General features: G+C 50.0%; 1 protein-coding gene across 1 annotated transcript in view; it reads right to left on the bottom strand.

Annotated features, from left to right (window-relative positions):
- Window positions 1–14,468, bottom strand: part of RMI2 (RecQ mediated genome instability 2) — a 703,116-nt gene that overhangs the window by 239,526 nt on the left and 449,122 nt on the right. The window lies entirely within an intron of this gene.

Below are 14,468 nucleotides of genomic sequence, written 5' to 3'. Positions count from 1 at the left end.
ATCCAATGATTGTACAACGTCCGTACCAGGGCTAGACTGTTCAATGAGGATTTCCACTTTGAGTATATCCTTCCTTGTGTGGCTAAGTTGTTCCCCCAGCTCCTCAATAACCAAAATATTCAAGTCCAAAGAGGCCCTATTAAAGCTGCAGTTCAGTCTTTTTTTTTAATTTTATTTATTTTTTTACTTGAATAGTTTCATGTGGGCAATCTCTAATTACCTAAAGAACTGTATAGCTGCAGGTCAATTCGTTCTCCATGTATTGATAGGCGAAATTTGGTGACATAATTAGTGAAGGGATCTGTTTTTCTTCTGCTTCTGTCTCAGTGGAAGCTCATGAATATTCATGAGCACTCCTGCATTGACATGTGCTAGAGGGAGGGCAGGGCTGACAAAGGGGTGTGCCAGGGCTTGTGACAGGACATGAAGGGGCAGTGCCTTAGCAAATGGCTGTTAAAATAGAATACAAGAAAATTGGTCTTTAATATTCATGAGCTTCCACTGAGTGACAGAAGCAGAAGAAAAACAGATCCCTTCACTAATTATGTCAACAAATTTCGCCTATCAATACATGGAGAACGAATTGACCTGCAGCTATACAGTTCTTTAGGTAATTAGAGATTGCCCACATGAAACTATTCAAGTAAAAAAATAAATAAAATAAAAAAAAAAGACTGAACTGCAGCTTTAAAAGTTTTATTGGCGTATTCTTGTTTGACCCGTTCTATACAGACATTTTCTATATATTCATTGTGGGATTTGATAACATCTGTAAGATCTCTCAGAATATCACATTCTGTACATTTGTGCTGAAGTTTTTTCCATTCTCAATTTACTTAATATTAGTTTTTGGCTTCAATTATTTATATCGAGTCCAAAATACCTTTATACAGAATGCTGTTCCCTTTAGCCCACAAATGCTGCTTCATTAAAGCCCATGGGTGGCACTTTGTGCATTCTCAAACTTTTAGGCAACACCCCTAATTTCCAAAAGTGGGATTAAATCTGTGCATATTTAAATGGTTAATTTTGTTACTCAGACTCCTAAATCCCTCCCCAAATATATCCGTTTCACATAAAAGTGTGTGCGCTTCTCCTTCCGCCTAACTGGCACGTCGTCCTTACGGGCGCCACTCCGTGTAACTCCACGCTGCCCTCCAGTGGCAAAAGAAATAAGATACATTTACTATACTCGTCTGGCAGCTGCTCCCGTATAAGGTGGGTAACTCTGTATTAAGGGTCTTGGTAGACTATATTTTATACTTATGTCGGATAGATGAGGAATTAATATTCCTAACGGGTTATTGTGAGAGGCCTTAGATCTTATCCTATATGCACGCAGCCCTCGCCTCTCTGACCTTGAACACATACTTCAATCTGATTTTTTGAGACTTGAAACTGGATTTCCCAAAACAAACTGATTTTAAACACTGACAAGACTGTAACAATGGTATTTGGGACCAGAGCTAAATTGCTAAAGCTGCCAATGACAGAGCTTCAGATAAAAACCAGCTCTAAAACCATCCTAGCCCCTGTTACTTGTTTGAAATATCTGGGCATTCAACTCCCATTTAACATTTGGGTTGCACATTGATACCCTGACATCCAAATCCTATGCCAAACTAGGGGTACTTTAAAGGAACAAATCCTCCCTAAGGCCCTCATGCAGTAAGCAGCGATAAGCCACTTATCACCAGCTTATCGCCAAAAAAGCCACACTGATACACACACACCCACTGATACACACACACACACACACACTGATACACACACACACACACACTAATAGTCTGTATAGTGCACTGCAGTGAAATGTGTAGATGAAATGGAACAGGTCATTAAACCCCAAGCTCTCTCCTCCCCCCCCTCCAACCCCTCCCCCCCACCCCCCACCCAGCCCGCCTACTCCACATCCTCTCCCCCCTCCCTTCTCCCCCTCCCCCCCCCACACTCCTCCTCTTCTCCCCTACCCCCCATCACCCCCCACCCAGCCCGCCTACTTCACAGCCTTTCCCCCCTCCCTCCACTCCCCCCCCCATTCCCCAAAACAAACTGATTTTAAACACTGACAAGACTGTAACAATGGTATTTGGGACTAGAGCTAAATTTCTAAAGCTACCAATGACAGAGCTTCAGATAAAAACCAGCTCTTAAAGGCTTTAGGCGCCGCCCCTCCTTTGTAACGCTAACCATTATTTTAATACCCGCTGTTAAAATCACCCAGCCTGCCCACCAGCCAAGCAGGATCCATGCGAAATGGGGGGGGGAGATCCCTGCTGACAGCCAGCAATCGGCCCGCTCCCTCCACCCGCATCATGTGCATGGGGGGGAGATCCCTGCCGACAGCCAGCAATTGGCCCGCTCCCTCCCCCCGCCCAAAAGCACTGTAAAATGGGAGGGGGAGATCCTCATTCAGCCGATGTTGGGCTGCTTCCCTCCCCCTCCCGCCCCAAGGGTCAGCTTAGGCCCAGCCCTAAAGCTGGCGCCCAGCCTTTTACCAGCGTTGATTGGGCATAGGCCGGCCCGGCCCTACAGCCGGCGCCTCCAGCCTACCGCGCTGTTCTAGGGGCTCCAGCTGAGGGACAGACCCTAAAGTCCTCGCCCGTTCTCCGTCTCCTGAGCTTGGCTGGCGCGGCAGCTCCGCCCCCCGGAGCCCCCTCTGCCGGGCACTGGCTACCCTGGGGCTGACACACCCACCCAAAGCTGCGACCTCTGACCTCAATTCCTCCCGCAAACTCCCCTTGAGGTTATGTAGGAACACCTCCAAACCCTTTGGCGATAGATGTACACCATCTCTTCGGTGCCAGCTGCCGTCCCTGGCGTCAATCTCTCTGTGCCTAAGGAGAAACACGTTAATATTCTTGCATCCGCACGCTGCTGTGCCCTTTGGCCCTGATGTAACCTCTATATGCACTGGACTTCCACCTCCCCAGTTTTTTTATTTGCTCTGGCGTAAAGCCGTTCTCAGCTGCCGCTGTAGCGGCGCCGATTCTGAAGGAATGAGTACTAAATAAACTAGAATCCATCTCCCCAGCTGCAAGGCACCGTCTAAAAACGCTTTGAAACTGGTACCTTGTGAGCGGCGTCGCGTCCTGATGGACGAGGAAATTTCCCCCTACCTTGGGCCTATGCCTTGCGTAGCGCTTAATCAGCGCCACTGGGCACACTTTTTCATTAAGGTTCATCGTGAGATGAACCCACACTCCCCTTCCCCCTTGGTCGGTTTTAGACCTGTGGATCTTGCACGCCACAGACGTAGCATTAATAATCACGTTTGAGAAAAGCAAACCCACACCCTGGCTTGCTTTAGATGCTGCCACTAGCTCGCCGACCCTGAAGGCGCCAAAGAAAGCCACGGCAAATGCGACTCTGAACAGTTCCCTTTCCGCTGTATTGACACATACCTCTTTTGCTGCCCTCATCAATAACCCAAGCCTGTCTAGTGTTACCGGCTCCCTACCGTCAGTTCTCTTGGCTTAGCCCCTACCCCAGCCTATGAGGATTCTCCTAACTATGAAATCCTTGGTTATGTCCTTGCGGTTATGGAGCTTCAGGAAGAAAGCCAAACCTGCCAACATGGTCCCAACACTGGTCCGTGTCACCCCAGCTGTCTTCTGGGCCTGTAGGAAGCTAATGATCCGTGCGCTGCTACCTCGCTTACCCTCAACGCTGTCCTTTTTGCTTGAATGCTAGCCATGTGTGCCAAGCCAGGGAGGTAGGTTTTCCAGGTGCGTGGGGCTAGCGACTTCTGGACCAGGTCCATTAGTCCGATGTCCCTATCTGCCAAAGGTGACGTGGGCACGTTAGACCTATGGCCTTTGCCGCTGGCGCTGCTCGCCTAAATGCTGTCCAATTGAACCGCGATAAGGCTTCTGCTATCACATTTAATCTCCCCGGGACATGCTTGGCTTTAAAGTTGATGTTGCTGCGCATGCAGAGCAGCACCAGCCTCCGCAACAGCCGGATCACCGGGCTTGATGTTGCGGAGAGGCTGTTTACTGCTCCCACCACTCCCAGGTTGTCGGACCAGAATATGATGTGTTTGTTACTGAGCTCCTTAGCCCAAAGCTCCACCGCCACTATGATGGGAAAGAGCTCCAGGAAGGCGATGTTCTTTGTTAAACCCGAGTCTATCCATGCTTGGGGCCATGGTTCTGCGCACCATTCCCCTTTTAGGTAAGCCCCGAAGCCTAGCGACCCCGCCGCGTCTGTGAACAGCTCTAGCTCCTGGTTACTACGGCCCCCTTCTATCCATAGCTTTTTGCTATTAAAGTCCTGGAGGAAAGCTTCCCAGACGCCCAGGTCTGATCTAAGTTCTTTAGTGACCCTGATGCGGTGCAGTGGTCGGGAAGCCCCCGCGGTCGACCTCTCTAATCTCCTGCTGAAAATCCTGCCCATGGGTATGACCCTACATGTGAAATTTAGGAGCCCGAGCAGTGCCTGCATCTGTCTTAGTGAAACCTTCCTAGCACCCTTGCATTCCTGAATAAGACCCCTCAGTTTGATAACTTTATCCCTGGGCAGCCTAGATTCCCCGGCCACTGAATCGATCTCGATCCCTAGGAATGATAAGGTGCTGACCGGGCCCTCTGTTTTGTCCTCAGCTATGGGTATCCCCATGTTACGCATTAGCCCAGAGCTGCTCTCTAAGAGCCTCTTGCAAAGTGTGGACTCAGGGGGCCCCACGAGGAGGAAATCATCCAAGTAATGTGCTATAGTGTCACACCCCGTACGATTCATTATGCACCAGTGTATAAACGTGCTAAATGCCTCAAAAAAGGCGCAGGAAATGGCGCAGCCCATGGGGAGGCACATGTCCACATAGTAAGCCCCCTCGAACTTGCAACCCATGAGCCTGAAACTATCTGGGTGTAATGGTAGTAGGCGAAATGCTGACTATGTCCAGCTTGGCCATAAGGGCCCCCCTCCCATAAGTCCTGACTATGGTGATGGCCCTATCGAACGATTGGTATTGGACATGGCACACATGCTGATCGATAGCGTCATTGACGGATCTGCCCTTGGGGTAAGATAGGTGCTGAATGAGCCTGAATTTGCCGGGTACTTTCTTTGGAACTACCCCTAAGGGGGATATGATTAAATTGTGTATGGGCAGTGAGTGAAATGGCCCTGCCATGCGTCCCAGGCTAATCTCCTTGTTAATTTTTTCACGCACAATGTGCGGGTAAATCGAGGCGGATTTAAGGTTGCGCCTTGCGCGGGTGGTTACCAAATTGGACCCCACTGGAATGACAAAAACCTCCCTAAAACCTCTCTCGAGAAAATCCGCTTTTCGCCTGACAAGGGTAGGCCTGGAGCCATGGCAGCATGCATTCTAATTTAATTGGCGTTTCCGCCCTTGCCGGGGCCACTATCAGCCTGGTCTTGGCGTTTCTAAAACATTTGTGTGCTGGGTGGCCGCCGCTGCAGATTGAACAAACGTGTAGGAACCTACACTCCCCTCCCTTTGAGCAAGAGTTTTTATTGAAGGCCCAGCACTCTGATCTCTTGGGTTTACCCGGTGGTTGATTAGCTGGCCGCCCACCCGGCCCCCTGGCAAAGGGAGCCAATTTCTCCGGTGTAACCCGGCGGATCCATAAGTCCAGGTCCTTAGTGCCAAAATTCAGAACGGGGTTACCGTGCATCTTGTGCCTAAACTCCTCATCGTATTCGTGCCACGCTGCGCCCCCATACGTTTTGTGTGTGTCGTGTATCAGTTCGATGTACTTAAGGACATTCAGGCCCTCGTCTGGGTGCTTCTCCAGCAGGCAGCTGGCTAACACTAGGTAACCCCTTAGCCAGTTGTCCATGGCTTTATGCTTGTTACCGCCCTCATCGCCCGCAGCCTTCGCTTTTTTCTTGGCCTGCAACACCTCAGTAGAAAGGTCGTATACATCTGTGAATTTCCCTTTTATAATTGCCTTTCTCACCCTGGGTGTAACCCGACTGGAGAGAGAGGTCATAGCGCAGGCGTATGTGTCCTTACCCTTCATCGCTGCGCTGGCGCTGACACTACCCTCCTTTGTTTTTGGGGCCTTGCTCTCCCCCGCTGCCTCCTGCGTTGCCCCGCTTGGCCTAGCCTTAAGTGCCCGGTTAATTCCCACTAGCTGTTTCTTTAGGAATATATACATCGGGGTCTTGTGTAGTCGCGTTGCACTCTCTGACTCTGAAATGTCGCTGTCGCTGTCACTATCCGAATCGCTAGTCTCAGTACTAGACATAGGATTCATTTCCTTACCCTGAATCCCGTCGGTCGGGTCAGCATCATGCGCTGACCCAGAAGTGGAGCTTGTCGACTGGGTGCGGCGTCGATTGTCCTCTTCGCCGTGCGCTGCTGAAGACGGGTAGAGGCCCTGGTCCGACTCCCAGGCGTGAGATGACCACTCATTGGCCGCCGCTTCCTGCTGAAACCGAGAAGACCCAGCCTGCGGTTCCCATGTGGGATCTAGGGGCTGGGTCACATTAAATCCCCCGACCCGACGTGACCCATGGGTGGGAGGGGCAGGGGCCCCATGATGGCTGGGGCGGTTATACACTGGACCGCCCGCGCCCCTGCCAGCTGGAGGTAAGTAGGTGGGATGGTTGGGCATGGCGTATGGCGGTATGAAGTATGTTGGTGCTTCACGGTAGTAACCCCGCTCACAGTCTGTCCTGTACTGTGAGGGGTAAGGTTGAGGTCGCCCTGAAGGGTGAAATTGAGGTCGCCCTGCAGTACCGCTAGGGGCCTCATGGTGGCGCTGCTGCATTGAAGAGCCAAGGCAAAAGCCTGCCTCTGCAGACCTGCCTGTGACCTCGTGTCCCCTTAAGGAACTCGGGCAGGGAAAACCCCCTCCCCCTGCTAATAGAAGCCTGTGGAGGGGCCAGGCTGCAGGGGGAGGGGCCAGGCTGCAGGGGGAGGGGCCAGGCTGCAGCCCGCGCAGGGGAAGAGCGCCCCTCCCTCCCCTGCTGCTTCTGCACATGGGAGGGAGGAGAGTAATGGCGCCGAGGAGCACGTGGACCCCGGCCGGAGGGGTAAGTGAGCAGGGGGAGCGGGTCCTGGCAGTCCCCCCGACCGGGTTGAGAAAGGAAGGGGGGGACTTGGCCAGAGTGTGCCCCGGGCGGCGCCTGATATTCCCCGCGATCGGGGTGAGGAGGTTGGTGAAGCTGGATGCGGCCGGGGAGGTGATTGAGCCGTGGGAGCGGGGCCCGACCAGCACGCGCCCTGGCCGGTGCACGCGGCGCCAGATGGTTCCCGCTGTCGGGTTTAGAGGGCTGGTAGTGGGGGACCTGGCCATCGGGCAGCGCGTTGCCGTCATCGGCAGGGGGTGAGCGGGCTGGCGACGCGGGGGCTGGCGGAGGAGAGGCCGCACATTATTGAGGGCGGAGCGGCTCTCCCCAGAGATCTGGTCCTCCAGGCCTGAAGGCTGGCAGCGTGGGGCCCGGCGAGACCGCGCTTGGGCAGGGGAAGGTGAGCGCGGGCGGCGTGGGGCCCGGCGAGACCGCGCTTGGGCAGGGGAAGGTGAGCGCGGGCGGCATGGGGCCCGGCGAGACCGCGCTTGGGCAGGGGAAGGTGAGCGCGGGCGGCGTGGGGCCCGGCGAGACCGCGCTTGGGCAGGGGAAGGTGAGCGCGGGCGGCATGGGGCCCGGCGAGACCGCGCTTGGGCAGGGGAAGGTGAGCGCGGACGGCGTGGGGCCCGGCGAGACCGCGCTTGGGCAGGGGAAGGTGAGCGCGGGCGGCGTGGGGCCCGGCGAGACCGCGCTTGGGCAGGGGAAGGTGAGCGCGGGCGGCGGGGCTTCGCAGGGGCCCGAACCGGGAGTCGGCCTCGGGAGGGGGGGCGCTTGAGGGAGGGCCTGGGGGCAGTGGAGGGGACAGGGGAAGTAGCGGGCGCTGGCGGGAGGCGTCTGCGCTTGGCGGGGGACCTGGCCGGGCTGAGGGGATGGGAACGTGGGTTTCTGCCCGCACCTCTGCGCTGGGATCTGCGCGGGGCAGGGACACTTACCTGATCCTCTGTTGCAGCCGCAGCATCGGATTCAGGATCCAGGTGGGTGAGGCTGGCAGGGCTCGAGGGGTCTTCATACAGCGGGGAGCTGCTGTAATCCCAGAGGCCTGTCATCATATCTGGAAAGATGTGCAGATCCACAGCAAAAATCCTGTAAGGTAAGGGAAAAAATTCCGTTATCTCTGACTCTTCCCCCCTGGGGACCCTCTCTTTATACCCTCTCACCCCCCTCCCCCTAGATGGGAGGGGACAAGCAGCCTTCCCACTCCGTGGGGGAAGTGGGGTTATCCGACCCCCCAGCTCATGCCAATCAGGACGTCGCAGCCCTTAAGGAGCCTACGACCCCATTTTGGGGCCTCTGTCTCATCAAAAACCATCCTAGCCCCTGTTACTTGTTTGAAATATCTGGGCATTCAACTCCCATTTAACATTTGGGTTACACATTGATACCCTGACATCCAAATCCTATGCCAAACTAGGTGTACTTTAAAGGAACAAATCCTCCCTAAGGCCCTCATGCAGTAAGCAGCGATAAGCCACTTATCACCAGCTTATCGCCAAAAAAGCCACACTGATACACACACACCCACTGATACACACACACACCCACTGATACACACACACACCCAATGATACACACACACACCCAATGATACACACACACACCCAATGATACACACACACACCCACTGATACACACACACATCCACCCACTAATACACACACACATCCACCCACTAATACACACACACATCCACCCACTAATACACACACACACACACACACTGACATACACTGACACACACACACACACACTGATACACACACACACACCCACACACACACACACCCACTGATACACACACACACCCACTGAAACACACACACACACACTGAAACACACACACACACACTGATACACACACACTGATACACACACACACACCCACTGATACACACACACCCAGATACACACACACCCACTGATACACACACACCCAGATACACACACACACCCAGATACACACACACACACTGATACACACACACACTGATACACACACACACACACACACATACACCCAGTCTCCCCCTGCACCGCCTGCGACCGCGCAGCAACCACTGCCCGCCCCCGAGCCCATCTCCCACACCAAGGGGACGGGGGGAAGTGAGCGCCGGGGGGCAAAGCTGTGAGCGACGGGGGACAAAGCTGTGAGTGCCGGGGGGGCAAAGGTGGGAGCGCCGGGGGGGCAAAGCTGTGAGCGCCGGGGGGGGGGGGGCAAAGCTGTGAGCGCCGGGGGGGGCAAAGCTGTGAGCGCCGGGGGGGGGCAAAGGTGGGAGCGCCGATGGGGCAATGGTGGGAGCGCCAGGGGGGCAATGGTGGGAGCGCCGGGGGGGCAAAGGTACAAGGTGGTACAAAGGTAGGCGCACCCCCGCTACCACATCCTATTACCCCCCCTGGCTGGGACCCGGGACAGAAAGGGGACACTCACCGCGAACAGAGGAGCCAGGAGCGGGAAGACACGTGTGCTCTGCACAAAGCGGAAGTCCCGCCCCCGGCTTCCTCTGACCTGCCTGCAACCAATCCCCTGCGGGCCGGCCGGCATTGTAAGTCCCGCCCCCGGCATCATCATTCATCCAATCCCATGCGGGCCGGCCGGCATTCTAAGTCCCGCCCCCGGCATCATCATTCATTCAGTCTCCCCGGCAGCATTCACACAAACACACATAGAAAATACTTACCGGCCGCCGCATTCTCCTCACCGCCGCTGCCCCGCAATACCGGGACCAGGGACAAAAACCGGGACAGAGCTAAAATCGGGACAGGGCAGAAAAAAACGGGACTGTCCCGGCAAAACCAGGACGAATGGTCACCCTACTTACAGACTATTCACTTGAGTGGACCATAAAGTGTCTTATAGAGGGAACTCTAAGGTGTCTTAAGATGCATTAAGATATATTATGTATGTAAATATTTATTTATATAGCGCTTTATAAGAGAGGCAATACAGTACAGAGAATTATAGTACAATAAGTGCAACAAACAAAATCAGACAATAGGAAAGGAAATCCATGGCCTGCAGAGCTTACAGTCTTAATGCTAGATCCATGGAACTCTGTTGTGTTTACGCTAATAACGGGACATTCCTGAAATTGGTACCTGACCCTGTGTGGTAGGCAGAGACACAGGGGCAGTGCCTGCCAATATCATAAAGAGCAGTGCACTTCCTATTTAGTAGAAGTGTGTCAGAGTTAAGAGTTCAGTCCAGAGTTAGAGTCTGCTGAGTCTGTCACCTGGCTGGCCCAGGGTGACAGAGAGAGCCTATATCAATTGGCCGTTGGAGAAGGGGAGCCAACAGCCTCTGAGTAGAGCTGATGCAACCTTAGTTAGGGAGGTGGACCAATTCCTCTCACCCTGTTTAGGGGGCGAGGGAAGAGCTAGCCCCACCCTGGGTGCCCTTGACCTGGGGTGGTGGCAGGGACACAGAGACCATCCTGAGGGAGAGCAGTCCTGTGTGGAGGAAGACACCCTGTACCTGATTGAAAGTCTTGTTGCTGCTATTCTGCTGCTGTGAATAAAGAGCTGCGTCTGCTTTTAAAGATATTCAGTGTGAGACTGGAATCTCTCATCCCCGAGGGGGGGGGGGGGGGGACTCTCTGGAAGGATTCCACCCGTATTCCTGGGGCTCAGAGATGGAGGCGCTGCACCATTACATACATAGTTACATAGTAGATGAGGTTGAAAAAAGACGTACGTCCATCAAGTTCAACCTATGCTAAATTCAGACAACAGATACTTTATTCTATATCTATACTTACTTATTGATCCAGAGGAAGGCAAACAAAAAACCCCATTAAGGGGAAAAATTAATTCCTTCCTGACTCCAAGAATTGGCAATCGGATTAATCCCTGGATCAACATCCTTCCCATATATACTTATTTGGTATATCCCTGTATACCTTTCCCATCTAAAAAGATGTCCAACCTTTTTTTGAACAAATCTATTGTATCTGCCATCACAGTCTCCATGGGTAATGAATTCCACATTTTAACTGCCCTTACTGTAAAGAACCCTTTCCTTTGTTGCTGGTGAAATTTCCTTTCCTCCAACCTTAAGGGATGGCCCCGAGTCCTTTGTACTGCCCGTGGGATGAATAGTTCTTTTGAAAGCTCCTTGTATTGTCCCTGAATATATTTGTATATAGTTATCATATCCCCTCTTAGACGCCTCTTTTCTAATGTAAATAAATCCAATATAGCTAGCCTCTCCTCATAAGTTAGAATGTCCATCCCCTTTATTAATTTGGTGGCTCTTCTCTGCACTCTCTCTAGTTCCATAATGTCTTTTCTTAGGATTGGTGCCCAAAATTGTACTCCATATTCAAGGTGTGGTCTTACTAATGCTTTGTAAAGGGCATAATTATGTCTACTTCCCTTCCATCCATTGCCCGTTTGATGCAAGATAAGATCTTGTTTGCCTTTGCAGCTACTGCATGACATTGGGCACTATTGCTAAGCCTGCTGCCTACAAGCACTCCTAAATCCTTCTCCATCAAGGATTCCCCCAATATACACTAGCGACACACTTTATTCGAGCACGGCTAGTCCCGCGAATTCGGGTATACTCGGGTGTATTCAGGTTTCTGATAGTTTTCTGCCAGAGTGCATTGCGTTATTTTCCGGCAGGAATTTAAGCTTTTTATTCCGGCTTGCTGAAATACTGCAATGCCGTCTAAATACACATGGTGGTGCTTGCGAGCTGTTCTCTGTGAAGCCGTCCCCTATAATGAATTGTAATGCAGTATATATACTGTATATATATATATATATATATACACTGTATAACAACAACCCCTGTAAGCCCTAACATACTGTACAGTACTGTATATGCAAATACATAAATGATACTACTGTATGGGCGGCGGGGGAGAGATTTATCTGGTAAGTACCGCAAACATGCTTGAACGAGGGCCGTAGACATTTTATTTGATGGTTTAGATTATCATTGTCTGTGGTTGTTAGTTATTGGTATTAGAGTTTTTTGATGTTGTTACGAATCAAATACATTTTGAAGTAGTAATCCCCTCCGAACTGGGCATTCCTGGCCAATAATGCCCTGGCTGTAAGAGTTGAAGGGCCCAAGCAAAGCCCCCACCTCTATACACACTAACACTGCAGGGGCATCAGAGTGTCTTGTTGTCAAGGCAACGGGGGGTGTCACGTGATGTAATTTGTTTAATAAATTATTTTTTAAGGTGTCCCGGTTTTTCATTTTCGAAATCTGGTCACCCTATTCATCAAGCAGAAAAAGTGAAGAAACAATTGTAGTTTTGCTAATGGACGTCATTTTGGCATATCATTAGCTTTGAGGATACCCATTAATATGAAGAAAAATAACATCGATTCCCAATGTAGCCCCCCTTCCCTGGGCCAATCGCAGATCGGGCCCCCTCCTCTGTACTAGGGTCTGGCTACGTGTCTGAGTGTGGTGCATACCTGCTGGCAACAGGGGGGGCTGAGTCTCCCGCGATGGTATGGGGATGACAGGATCAGGTTTCTGGGGTGAATGCCTCCGTCTCATCAGAGCAGGATGAAATTTCTCTTCAGAAGGATTTGGAGAGACTGGAAACGTGGGAAGGTAAATGGCAAATGAGGTTTAATACAGATAAATGTAAGGTTATGCATTTGGGATGCAAGAATAAAAAGGCGACTTACAAATTAAATGGAGATACTGCACCGACACACTTTATTCGAGCAAATGCCCAGTTTGTACCTGGCAGATACCTGGAATGCGCCGCTCCTCACCTCTGACAAGCCCCGTTGCGTTTGCCTTCCCAGCCACTGTTCATGCCTGGCTGACGGGGGCCTGATCTGTTAAATGATAATGAGAAGTATTTACTAGGCTGCAATGTTTCATTTGTCCACCAGATGGCATAAACTCATGAATTGTAATGCAGTATATATATATACACAGTACTGTATATACACAGTATATATATATATATATATATATATATATATATATATATATATATATATATATATATATATATATATATATATATATATATATATATATATATATATATATATATATATATATATATATATATATATAACAACCCCTATAAGCCCTAACATACAGTACTGTACACATACAGTACTGTATATGCACATACATAAATGATACTACTGTACAGTATGGGCGGCGGGGGCAAGATGTGTTTGCAGCAGAGAGAGATCCGCTGCTCTCTCTCTGCGCAAACATCCGCACATTAAAAATTATTTGAAATACATTTTTATTGATATATTTTTATTGATATGGATATATATACAGTATATATATAATAACAATCCCTATACATATACAGTATATACTTTGTATATATATATATATATATATATATATATATATACACTGTATATATACATATACATATACATATACATATACATACAGTATACAGTATATATACACACATGATGAACTAATAGTACAAATACATGTAGAATGGTTATCAAAATAATACTGTCCTACAGATAACGCTTCTCTATACAGACAATAATAATAATCCATTTAATAATCCTAACTTATTTTACAATATAAAACATAACATTCCAATCCACACAGTACATTGCATTTACATTGTATAAATGATGCATAAAATCTATGCACCATATACATTCTGCAAATGAATGTTAACAATATACGTAATTGCAAGCTACTCTACCAGTAAATACAAACACATCCAAACAATTCAACTATTTTAACCACTCAAGTATACAAAAATCAATATATACTGTAAGTACCAACCAGAAAACACAATTTAAAACCAAATCTAACCCTTACAATACCAAGGATTACATAGTTTTACATAGGATTACATAGTTGCATGATGAAGCCACAGTACAAATTCATGGGTGAAGGGTGGGTATCGTGCCTGTGTGGCTTAACCCCTTAATTACCTTTGCGGTTATTATCCGATAAGGTGTTTAAGGGGTTAATTGATATCTGAATGTACTTGCAATGTATTGCCTTGGTTTTGGCTATGTATTGTGTGGGCAAGAGAAGGAAGGCGCTGGCGTCGGACACTTCGTATTGATGGTCAGTAGTACTTTATTTATTTGTATATGCTAGTTAATGTTTTTAATAATGGGCAATTAATCTATTATCCATATCTGGATAATAGTTATTTTGCACATTATTGTACTGTAGGTGTTGGGGGGGAGGGTGTATGTATTGAATGTATAGGCCAGGTTTATTTTTTTTACATTCAGGGTTTGATTCCGTGGTTTTGCGTGGGGCCTATGGAGACCACCTGTGGGTATCCTCGGGTATCCTAAAGGGTAGCAGGCTGGTGGTTCCATGGGTGACACATGCGGGGATGACGATGTGTGGTCCCACTTCTGTGGGGGCACCTCCGACCCGTAGTCTGCGGGCATGACGATGTGTGGTCCCACTTCTGTGGGGGCACCTCCGACCCGTA

This window comes from Ascaphus truei, chromosome 11 (genome assembly GCF_040206685.1).
Source record: "Ascaphus truei isolate aAscTru1 chromosome 11, aAscTru1.hap1, whole genome shotgun sequence".
In the NCBI taxonomy this organism is placed as follows: domain Eukaryota; kingdom Metazoa; phylum Chordata; class Amphibia; order Anura; family Ascaphidae; genus Ascaphus; species Ascaphus truei.
The sequence above is the reverse complement of the archived record's forward strand: the minus strand, read 5'-3'. Positions and strand labels throughout refer to the sequence as shown.